Genomic DNA, 11848 nt, shown 5'->3' with positions numbered 1-11848 from the left:
TAAATCTATTCTTTGAGTGAGATAGAGAAAGACAGAATACAAAGAGTGATTAACAAAGTAAAACAAAATAGGTAGAAGTGGAGAACTAAATATATAAATGAAGAAAGAAGTCTTAATGTACTAGAGAATCCATGCTAAAAATAAGAAAAGTAGTGAATGCATGATAATACTGTGAGGAATGACAGATTATTTATCCTCTGATAAATCTCTGAAAACTTATTTTCTTGGGATATAGATAACATATGAAACTATTACTCACAAGTTTAGACACGATTTTGTAATTACTTATTCATGAAAGTTTATTAAATAATATCAATACTAGATACTTCCTGGAATTTTTCTCCAAGTCGTTGAAATCTTATATATATTTTAGAATATGTATGTGCATGTGCACTCCAGAACACTATATATAAATGTATATATGTTTTATCTAAGGTTAACTTTTCTATGTATGTAAAATAATTTGATTCTTTTATATTTTTCTAAATATAATGGTAACTGAAATATTTTTGTAGAAAATTTAATATGAGTGATCTGTTTACTTCATTTTAAAGTGTCTGAATTTTTTTTTACATAACTGGCTTTGTAAGCCAGTCATTTCTATATTTTAAATAAAAGGTGTGTTTGAGGGGTCTGGGGATGTGGCTCAAGCAGTAGCATGCTCGCCTGGCATGCGCATGGCGCTGGGTTCGATCCTCAGCACCACATACAAATAAAGATGTTGTGTCCGCCAAAAACTAAAAAAAAAAAAAAATATTAAATATCTCTCTCTCTCTCTCTCTCTCTCTCTCTCTCTCTCTCTCTCTCTAAAAAAAGGTGTGTTTGAATAAAAGCATTTTAAGAAAGCCTCCACTCAATGATGAATAAAATTCCCTATTAAAGAGTATTTATTTTTTTTAGTACAAAATATTTCCCATGGAAAGAAGCAATGGATGTTAGCCCACCACAGTACGCTAAATCACCTTTCATATAAACCTATGGCAGGGATGCTAAGAAGATTATATTTCAAAGCACAATGGATCTCAAACATCAAATAAAACTCTAGGCTTCATGAAACCAAAAGAAAAAATTTTACCAGCATTTTCTATTTACCACAAAGCCTATCTCAAAGAAGTAGGCAGTCCTATGCTAAGTATTTGATAGCATACCCTTGGTGTCAACATTTCCTATTCTTCTATAACAATCACTGAAGGTCCAGATTTCCCCTCACAGTCAGAATTCTATTTTCTTCTATAGGGTGTGGTGAGCCACTTCTGCCGTTTCTGCAGACTATGGTCACCATTACAAGATGGTGCTGGCTCTGCTCTGGTCTGTGACAAACAACTCCTTATTTGGGAGAGTTGGCACATGATTTTTCACCACCCTATGAGAAATCTCCACGTGGCAGCTTTGCATTGGGGCTTGAGATGCTTTATTAAGGTTGGGAGGGGCATCCAAGAGGGAGATGAAGAAATATCAAGGGCCTGAATAAACTGCTGAAAGAAGATTCCTGAGTTGCGTCTTCCTTGCGGGCAAGGGGTCACGACAAGTGGTGCCGAGACCCGGGAACCAGAACTTTCAGCAGTCAGGGGTGGTGCACCGGTTAGTCCCAGGTAAGTGGGATCCGTGACCAAAGCGGGGTTAGTCCCAATAAGTGGGATCCGCGATCAAAGCGGGGTTAGTCCCAGGTAAGTGGGATCCACGACCAAAGCGGGGCAGCTCCTCTGTAAAGAAAGAGAGAGCATTACATTTTATTGCAGCTGCACTGTCTACTTTCGCTTCTACTTTCGCTTTTGTTTTCTGTGTTTCTTTTGTTGTGTCATTTTGCTTTTGTTTTTTGTGCTTCTTTTGTTGTTGTGACGACAGGGACCCTCCCCTGTAAAAGGAAGAGAGCGGGGAATTCATAGAACGAACGCTCCCCTGTAAAAGGAAGAGAGCGGGGACTTTTGTACTTTCACTTTCTTTATAGCTCTAAAAACATTATGGGCGTTGCTTCTTCAAGCCCAATTTTGTTGACCCTAGATGGGTTGTTACATTCAAAAGGACTTAGTATAAAGCAGAGTACTTTGCATATGTTTTTAAGAGAAGCTGATATAGCAGCTCCTTGGTTTGCTTTTTCAGGGAGTCTTACGGTTCCCAGCTGGGACAAATTAGGGAAAGATCTAGATTTCGCTCATGAGCAAGGTACCTTGCAGGGTGGCATTATACCACTTTGGAAGTTAGTTAGAGGATGTATAACAGATGGTAAATGCCAGGAAGCTGTGAGTGAGGGTCAAGCTATTCTTGAGCAACTGCATGAGGAAAAATCTGAAGGATCATGTAGTGAAGTGGCAGAGAGTATTAAGAGTAAGAGTAGTGAGAAGGCAAAAGAGCCTGAAGATAAAAATAGGAGAAGGCTCTATCCAGACTTGACCAAATTCAGAACGCCTGAGAACACAAGCGACTCAGAGAGTTCTGAGGACCTTGATATATTGTTACAACAACTACATAAGATAAAAATGAAAAAGAAGAAAAAGGAGACACAAGGCACGCAGGCCTACTGTAAGAAGGGGAAGGGAGTTAACATCGGTCAACAAAACTCTGAGGAGGAGGAGGTAGAATAGCTAGAAGAAGATATGGTGCCGATTGCCCCACCTCCATATGTGGGGGGGAGCCAAGGTTCCGGGAGATCTTTTCATGCACAAGTTTGGAGGACAGTTAATACAGATATGGGACTTGCATACCCTGTATTTCAGGACAATAACAGTGGAAGATATCATGAGCCTTTAGACTTTAAGAGAGTTAAAACCTTGGCAGAATCTGTCCGCACTTATGGCATAGATGCCACTTTCACTCTCACTCAGGTGGAGGGACTTACTAGATTTTGCATGACTCCCTCAGATTGGGCTAGTCTAGTCCGCGCTTGTGTTTCCCCAGGGAAATATTAGGAGTCCAAAGTTGGCTGTTTAATGTTTCTGGCAGTACCCAAGACTCGGAGCGAGGTAGGAGGCTTAAAATTTCTGCAAATAATTCACAATTATCTAATGCTACATTACCTTCTGCAGCAGTCTGTCTCCAATCTCCGTTCCTGTTTATTTTGGCTAATGATACATCACAGGGAATGCTTAATTGTTCTAATGTTACCTGCTACTTATCTGAGTGTTGGAATGGCTCCTGGACTATGGCAGTGGTTATGAAAATTCCAACTTTTGTCCCGATCCCGGTTACTGCGGATCCAGAGTCCTTTCCTATTGTTGAACTGATTAGAGCCCGTAGAGATTTTGGAATTACGGCAGCTATAGTGACAGCTGTGGCGGTATCTGCTGCTGCAGCAGTTACAGCTGGAGTAGCCATGGCCAGCCAAGTACAAACTGCTGCCACTATTAATCAGGTTATTCAACAAACATCCACCATACTTGAATCTCAAAGTAAAATTAATCAACACATTTTATCTGGGATTCTGGCTGCTAATCAAAGGATAGATCTACTTCAAGCTCAAGTTGAGGAATTGTCTGGCCTAGTACATTTGGTTTGTATTGATCAACGTGCACATTTATGTATAACCTCTGTCAGATTTTATGATTCCAGAAATGCCTCCTGCATCATCGGAGAGTATCTATCCGGAACCTGGTCCATGGAAGCAGAAAACTTGATCCAGTCTCAACTAACTCAGATTGCTGTTCTGAATAGCACCCGTGTCGAACCAGTGACTTTGGGTCAATTCACCAGTTGGCTATCCTCTGCCTTTTCCTTCTTTAAGGAATGGGTGGGAGTGGGCATTTTTGGTGCAATGTGTTGCTTCAGTATGTTCCTCTGTTTGTGGTTTCTCTGTCGCCTTAAGGCCCGCAGTGCTCACGATAAGGCTATGATCATACAAGCTCTTGCAGCTTTAGAAAATGGCAACTCGCCTCAAGTCTGGCTTGCACATCTTAAACAGTAAACCTTTGACATGGTCGTTACACCCCAAGTTATTATAACATTGCACTGGGATCGACATGACTTTCCTTGTCATTCTCTTAGTGTTGGAAAGCCCTTGCACTCTGCCGGTCTTACTGCCATTGCACGCAGATGGGTTTCCACACTAGTGCTTTTCTATCGCCTTAAAGTCCGTGCCTTTCTTTCAGGGTGCTGTCAACTTGTTTGTCGTTATAAACAGCCACAGTTCAGCCTCAGCTATCCCCCTTCGTCCACCATCGTTACGATACAGGATGCGAGGCAAGGCACTGCACTTGAGTGATCCTTGACGTGGACCTCAAGGAGAGCATGTCCTATTGCATGCGGGTTAGACACGTCCACGCCCTGCCCCACGAAAAAAGGCGTCAGCTGATATGGCCTCAGATCTGGGGAAGGGCCCTCCTTAGGACTGAGCCATACTATGCAGCCACTTCTGCACAGTGGGATAGGACCTCTACTCTCGCCTGTATTGTTTTAAGTAAACAGAAAGGGGGAACTGTGGTGAGCCCCTTCTGCCGTTTCTGCACACTATGGTTGCCATTACAAGATGGGGCTGGCTCCGCTCTGGTCTGTGACAAACAACTCCTTATTTGGGAGAGTTGGCACATGATTTTTCACCACCCTATGAGAAATCTCCACGTGGCAGCTTTGCATTGGGGCTTGAGATGCTTTATTAAGGCTGGGAGGGGCATCCGAGAGGGAGATGAAGAAATATCAAGGGCCTGAATAAACTGCTGAAAGAAGATTCCTGAGTTGCGTCTTCCTTGCGGGCAAGGGGTCACGACAATAGGGTATGCTCATAAAGCAAAACAAATAGGAGTTCATGGAAAAGGACTTTTTCACTCATATTTTCCTTACTGTCTTTTTTCTGGAAACAAACAGAAGGCATCTGTCTTCAAAATTGCTTTCACCATAGTTTACTACAATTTTCTAATCCCAATATTGGACTGCAGGATCCTCTTTTGTGGGAGCCAGTGTTGAGGGTCTTCTGCTGCCAAACAGAGGCCTCACAAGCCATGTGGAATGTGGATGATCCATGCCATGTCTTGTGAGCTGCATGGCTTACACAGTTGCTTTCCAAAGGATTCAACCTGATGTGATCTAAAAGGTCCTGTATTATATAAATTCTGATTTTCTTTTAAATTGGCCATCTTTATTCAGCTCAGCTAGTGTGCTGCTCCTAATGGTATCTGCATTAATACTAGTGAAACAGACTACTTCAGGATTTTTTGTATAAAAAGCCCAACCATCTTAAATAGGTTAATATACCAGTGGATTAAAAGGCCCTATTCTTACAGCTTTATGACTCTAATTAGCTTGAATGCTTAAAATTGATTTAAGTTATAAACCATGCTGTTTTGTTGCAGTAAATGGTACTGTGTATGTGCATCAAATCACTGTATCAGTGTGAAGTAAATGTATGGATACTTAGATCAAGACAGCAGAGGCATGGGTGAGAAATTCTACACATCAAGAAAGAGCTGAAAGACCTGTGTTTGTGCCTGGAGCTGGGATTGTGACTCAATGGTAGAACACTTGCTAAGCATGTTTGAGGCACAGGGTTTCATCTAAGCACTGCATATAAACAAAATAAAGACCCATCAACATCCAAAAATGTATATAAATAAAGAAAGTGCTTCAGTACTTTCTCAGAATTAGTCTATGCCGTTTTAAGAAAATAAGAACAAAATGAAATGTTTCACCCCTTGTAGAAAAGCTATTACCTTCAATAAAGTGCTGCTTATAAATTTATTTCTTCTTTGTTATCCTGTGAGGAAATTACAACATGTTAAAATTTCAGTTGTATGTTATCAGCCAAAAGATTGATTGAATATCAGAGTTTTTCTTCCTATGCAAAAATCACCACCCTTACTGCTTTGTAGGAGAAATTAATAAACACAGAAAGCTTGGCTATTCTCACAAAGTTTATGTAAATATGTTACTATAAATTAATTTATATAATCAATTATGATTTGCTATGAATACAGATGTCTTGTTACCATTTGGAACACATGAAGAGGTGATGAATTGATCGCTATTTCAGTTTCAAGAGAAACATTTCCTATAAGGGTGTCTGTATTTTGTCAAGAAGATAAAACAAGAACATTAAGGACTTATTGATTCCTGATCCATGCAAAAATAACTGAGAAAGAAGGGTGATATCACTTAGAAAATGTACACAAGTCTATAAACCACTTTAAAAAAATCATATTAAAAATGCATACACAGAAGTATAGATCCAGTTAAGACAAAATTAGCTACTCCAGGCAATAAAACTACAGGAGATATCACAATATCAATACTTGAGAAATAGTGCCACTTGTTATCTGATCATATCACTCACTGAAACATTACCCAGGAGAGTCAGAGACAGTATAAACACTCCCAGAACCATTTAGAGCACACTATTCTTTAAGACCTCAGAAGTAAATGTTAGCTAGAACGTACTGACATACTAAAATTGTTTATTTTCACAAAGGTGAACCAATATATTCTGCTTTACAACTCTCTTGGCAGGCCAGAGAACAGGGTAAATTTATTATCTACAGCACCATAATGCTCACAAAGAGCTCTGTATTATTCATAAGACTGCATATAAATTATTAAAAAAATATATATTTTTTTCCAGTTTGTAACATTGTTTTATACATATCAATACATTATGTTGTGGCCAGCAAAGTACATATTATTACTGACAGCTGTTGACATGATTCAATAAAGCCCCAAGGGGTTTCACTGATAATCGTAAATCACAACTACTTTTCCAAATAAAAAGCCACTTCTATCTCTCACAATATTTAGAGGAGGTTTGGAGAAATGTCAGTGGTACATAAGGAAGAAACTTGGGCAGAAGCCCCAAGAAACCAGTGTAATTTTCTAAGTTTAGTGGGGAGGAGAGGTGGTCCTGTGTATTAAAAAATAAGCCCTCTGTAGAAAATGGGGTCTCTCATGTGAAGATTAATAAGTCTAATTTTGGAAAGAGAGTTTTGTCAGACTTTGCCAGTATTTTATTTGGTTTCTTATCTTTCTCTTCCTGTGTTAGATGGTGAAGTGCCTAAGTTTGAAACCACATTTTGAGATGAATGTCCTTAAAAAAGTTTAGAGATTTTTCTATTGACTTAGAATTCCTCTGCAGTTTTCAATTTTGCAAGTCATATTAAAATAGGCAGACTGCATAACCAAATGTTATTCGGATGTCTTCAAATAAATTTAATAATTTCTTTTTTATTCCATGTACAAAGGAATAATTTAATTACAATGAATAAAAAATAAGTTGAGAGTAGTTGGTTCTTTTCATAAAGCAAAATTTTTTAGACATCAAGAACTCCTTGAATACAATTTTGAGCTGAAATATGGGTGGACTCCTCCTGCCCCGGCTGGCCCCAGCGCACCTCTGGCACACATGTCCACCCAGAAAGTTAAGTCATGGGGGAGCTAGCTTGGCGCCTCTGAGGCCCCGCCCCCAATCCCCGCCCCTGGCTCCGGCTCCCCGCCCCAGGCTCCCGCCCCCACCGCTGCTGGCCAGGCTCCCATCCGCGGCGGGGCCTGCTCTGCGGGATCCTCAGCCGCCCTGCCCGCTGCAGCTCCTGTTGTGCAGCGCCCCTGGCACTGACAAGGGCGGCTGTCTGCGGGGCGGGGCTCCCCTCCTCCTCCTTCTCCTCCTAGAGGCTCAGCCGGGGGTTGCCTCTGACACTCCGCTTCACCTTCACACACCCCCAGCACTTCCCGAGTCCTGCCTCCCCTGGCTGCCCTGGGGAGAGCTGGAGCCTAGGCTGTCTCCAACCCCGCACCAGTCTGGGCGGCAGGCGCTCGCTTCTCCAGTGGGGTCCATGCCTGTCCCCCACCCCCCCCCCGCCCCGCTTGGGCGCTCACCTCTGGCCTGCACCGGGGTCCGGGACTCGTCTCCCGAGTTCTCCAGAGGCGCTGGAGCGCCTCCTTTCTCTCCCGGGACTCCGCCTCTTCCCCGCCTCTTCCCGCCCTCCCCACCCCAAACCCCAACTCCCCAGCTCCATGGCGCCTCCGGGATGCAACTCCCCTTTTCCGCACACTCGGGCAGCGGTGCCCACACCCAGAAACAGCCCTCTTGGGGGCGCTGGGCTCCTCCGGGATCCGCGCGGGCATTCACAGCAGGGGGTGGGGACCCGGAGCCCCCGCCTACCTCCCACCCGCCCTCGCAGCCCCTGGGGAAGGCGCGGTGACTGGCTACTGTCATCCTCCTTCAGGTGCCGGCTGCCCAGGGCGCTGACCTTTGCCGCTGAAGCTGTACCTGAGGCTGCAGCCAAGTTCCCGTGCTGTAACTCCTCCAGTTAGCAACTCCTCCTGCTCCACTCCTCCCCCCCTCCCCTCCTACTCTTCCTCCTCTCCCTGCTCCACCCCTCCCCCTCCTCCTCCTCATCTCAGCATTTGCAGAGAGCTCTGGAGCAGAGGAGGGGGCTCAGGAGCAAGGCCATCCCTCCCTCCTCCTCCCCAGCAGTGACCGCTGCCAAGTCCTGTCACTGGGGAAAGGACAGGGCGGAGGAGGGGGCAAAGGTGGACTGAGAAAAAAAAAAAAGAAATATGGGTGGAGGGCATAGGAGGTGGAGAGGTGGGGCAATTCTCCCTGGGCCATGGAAGTTTTTCAGTATCTCTCCACCAAATTAAAAGTAATAAAAAAATTTTAAAAAAACTCATAAGGAGAAAAAGAACTTCTGAAGCCATCAACATTTTTCTTATTCTTTAGTCTCCACCTTAGAACCTAAAACATTTTATGCTACTATCATCATCCAATGATGGTTCTGCAGGCTTATGGGGGAAAGGCATTTTAAAATTTTTAAAAATCTTTCTGGGTGATTTGCACTTATTCTTTTATTAATTATGATTTTTTTCTAGTCTATCCTAAACATGATTTTAATATTGTCAATTTTCCTTATGTGTCTCAACAAATCATTTTTTCCTCCATTAAAATCATTAGTATTCATTCAAAGAATTCTTTATATATATATATATATATATATATATATATTTATTTATTTTAGTTCTCGACAGACACAACATCTTTGTTTGTATGGCAGACACAACATCTTTGTTTGTATGTGCTGCTGAGGATCGAACCCGGGCCGCATGCATGCCAGGCGACCCTGCTACCGCTTGAGCCACATCCCCAGCCCTCAAAGAATTCTTTTTTGTTATTTAAAAAATTATATTTCCCATGAACTGAAAGCATCTCCTGTTAATAGTCTATCCTGAGAACATAGTGACCTAAGGAAAAAAAAAAAAGACCTTTGTAAAGAAACTCAAATAAAAACTATTTAATTCAATAATACTTTGCATCTACCTATACTTGGAAACTAATCTTTAATCTTTAACTAAGAAGTCAAAATGTGAAACTTTGTATTAAGGACTATCTAATTTAAGATCTTGGATCTGCTGACAATGGTGTCAAAATGTGAAAAGAAGCACACCTAAAACTGCTGAGTCCAGCAATTAAAAATATGAGAGGATAGCAGGCCCTCAATATCAAAGAAAAAAGGGGTCAGAAGCTTCTGATAGAGTGCTTTTCTATTATGTGTGAGGTACTGGTTGAACACTCAGCAGCACATTAAAAAAAAAACAACAAAGAAACAAACTAATAATGATATTATATCCATCTACAGCAACAAATAAAAATTCAAGAAAAAAAGGACTGTCTTAGATTTGTGTGTACCCTCACTACTTGTGTACACATAAATATATATATATATATATATATATATATATATATATATATATATATATATATATATATAGAGAGAGAGAGAGAGAGAGAGAGAGAGAGAGAGAGAGAGAGAGTATAAATTTTTCCTTTGATGCTTTTTCAAGAAACTTATATTACAGGTGTGCATCACAATTTTACAATCCCCCTACCCTTCTTCTTATTATTATTATTTTGAGTGGCTGTGAATTGCATTAAATGCCTTGGGTTGATTTACTTTGAGGGAGAATTTCCTTCCAATAGTAGGACCTAACCCAGACAGAAGTGCATTGACATTTATCACTGTATATAAGGTTAAAGCAATTTGTGAATAAATATGTATATATTTTTATTGATGGAAATGATATCACAGTTAGTTTAAAATTTTATTTAACTTTTCTGTTCACTGATCTTATGAAAAACAGCTTGAGGTTTAAACTCATTAGCAATTTCCTTAGGCATCATGGTCCCCATATCTCTCACCCCTAAAAAGAGACTCACAAGTATAATTTTAAAGTTTTTTCTATTCAAATTAAAAATGAAAAACAAAAGTCAGCCACAGTGACATACACCTGTAATCCAAGTGGCTCAGGATGTGTTTGCAGGAGAATTCTGAGTTCAATGTTACCTTCAGCAAAAATTAAGGCACTAAGAAACTCAGTAAGACCGTGTCCTTAAATGAAAAAGAAGGAGGAGGAGGAAGAGGAGGAGGAAAAGGAGGAGAAGGAGAAGAAAATAAGAGCTTAAACAAATTGTAATTAAAAACTCTATATTCAATATATTATCATGGCTTGACACTATGAATTTATTAATACATACATGCACTTTTGGAAAACCATCTTAATATTCACTATTTACCTGAAGTCTCAGGCATATCTCAGTTTACTGTATCCAAATTTCACATTGAGAGCTATGGATTCATTCACATCAGCAAGATGAAAGGCCTGAACCACTCATTTTTTTTTATGTCCTAGGTGATGGAATACACTTCCTGGACATATTCTGAACTGGGCCAAAGAACAGGAGAGACAGTGCACATTGAGACAGCTGGCAGCTCTAACCCAGAACTGTACAAATGTGGGCATTATTTCTCACTAGATTCTAAGAACAGATTCATTCCCATTTCAGATCCCACATGGTAAACATAAAGAATTGGTGTCACAGGAGGTGGATGGTGCCAGGTCTTCAAATTTTTCAGTAGCCCAGACTCTACAATATAAATGCATTAAAGGGAAACTTATTTGCAATTTTACCTTGACCCTAGAGGCAGGATTGAAATATTTGGCTTTTATAATTGTGCTAATATTCATACCAAATTTATAAGGTAGTGGGAGAATATTTTCACAATTAAAGGCATATATGTCTATAAATATTTTTCTATAGTTCAATACAGTTTATTAAGAGAGTCAACAAAATTTTAATGAAGAAAAAATAAATCACTGTCTATAAGATGACTGCTGTTTTTCATACAACCTCTGCACATCATGTGATTGAATCCTGGCATCCAGCCTATAGTGAATAAATTAACTAATTATCTGTCACTAATTAACTCATTCTAAAACTTATTAGCTCATATTTGGGATGGTCATCAATTTAGGCTCAGTTCACCTGGAATCTTTGCTGCATATAATTAGCTGATGGTTGGTAAATACACTGAACTTTAGAGTGTAATCTGCCTGCCAATAAAACACCCTGATGTTTTTCCCAAAATAACTCATGATTAAAAAAGTATTGTGGGCTTGTTCTCATGGAGGTAACAGTGTTCTGAAAGCAAAAACAAAAACATTCAAATGTTTCTTGACCAGATACCTGACTAATACTCTCATAGCAAACAGCATTACATAAATCATAAAAAAATAATAAGAGACCATATTCAAAGTTTTGGAAACACATTCTCCATTTTTCTAGAGTAGGAGTAAAAACATATCATCTACTTTCTGTATATAAATGAAGCTGAAGAATTGTTACATGTTGGCATTTATGATTATTGTACCTTTTATAATAGATGAGGTTCACATAGGTGTTCAGTGTGAAAGAATATTTGCTAAGTCTCACAAGAATATTTTCTAAGTAACTTTACTTGAATTCAGTTTCAACTTTACCTTATCTCAAAGCCAAAACTCCCCTCCTCTAGGTTACATGAGTTATCAATATTTTCATATTCTCTTGGATGTTAGATAGTGACACTTATTCAAAAGAGCAGAATTTTTGTTTCTTTTGTATCAG

At 40.3% G+C, this 11848-nt stretch overlaps 1 long non-coding RNA gene across 1 annotated transcript; it reads right to left on the bottom strand.

Moving 5' to 3' along the window:
- Positions 1-1585: 1585 nt before the first annotated feature.
- LOC139703735 (uncharacterized) lies at positions 1586-7847 on the bottom strand. The gene is made up of 3 exons (XR_011705838.1): positions 7786-7847; positions 5637-5680; positions 1586-1703 (listed from the first exon to the last, which is right to left on the bottom strand). It is a non-coding gene; the product is annotated as an uncharacterized lncRNA (long non-coding RNA).
- Positions 7848-11848: the final 4001 nt, after the last annotated feature.

Source organism: Marmota flaviventris, unplaced genomic scaffold, assembly GCF_047511675.1.
Source record: "Marmota flaviventris isolate mMarFla1 unplaced genomic scaffold, mMarFla1.hap1 Scaffold_1009, whole genome shotgun sequence".
Lineage (NCBI taxonomy): Eukaryota > Metazoa > Chordata > Mammalia > Rodentia > Sciuridae > Marmota > Marmota flaviventris.
Note: the sequence above shows the minus strand (reverse complement) of the source record. Positions and strands in the feature narration are given on the sequence as shown.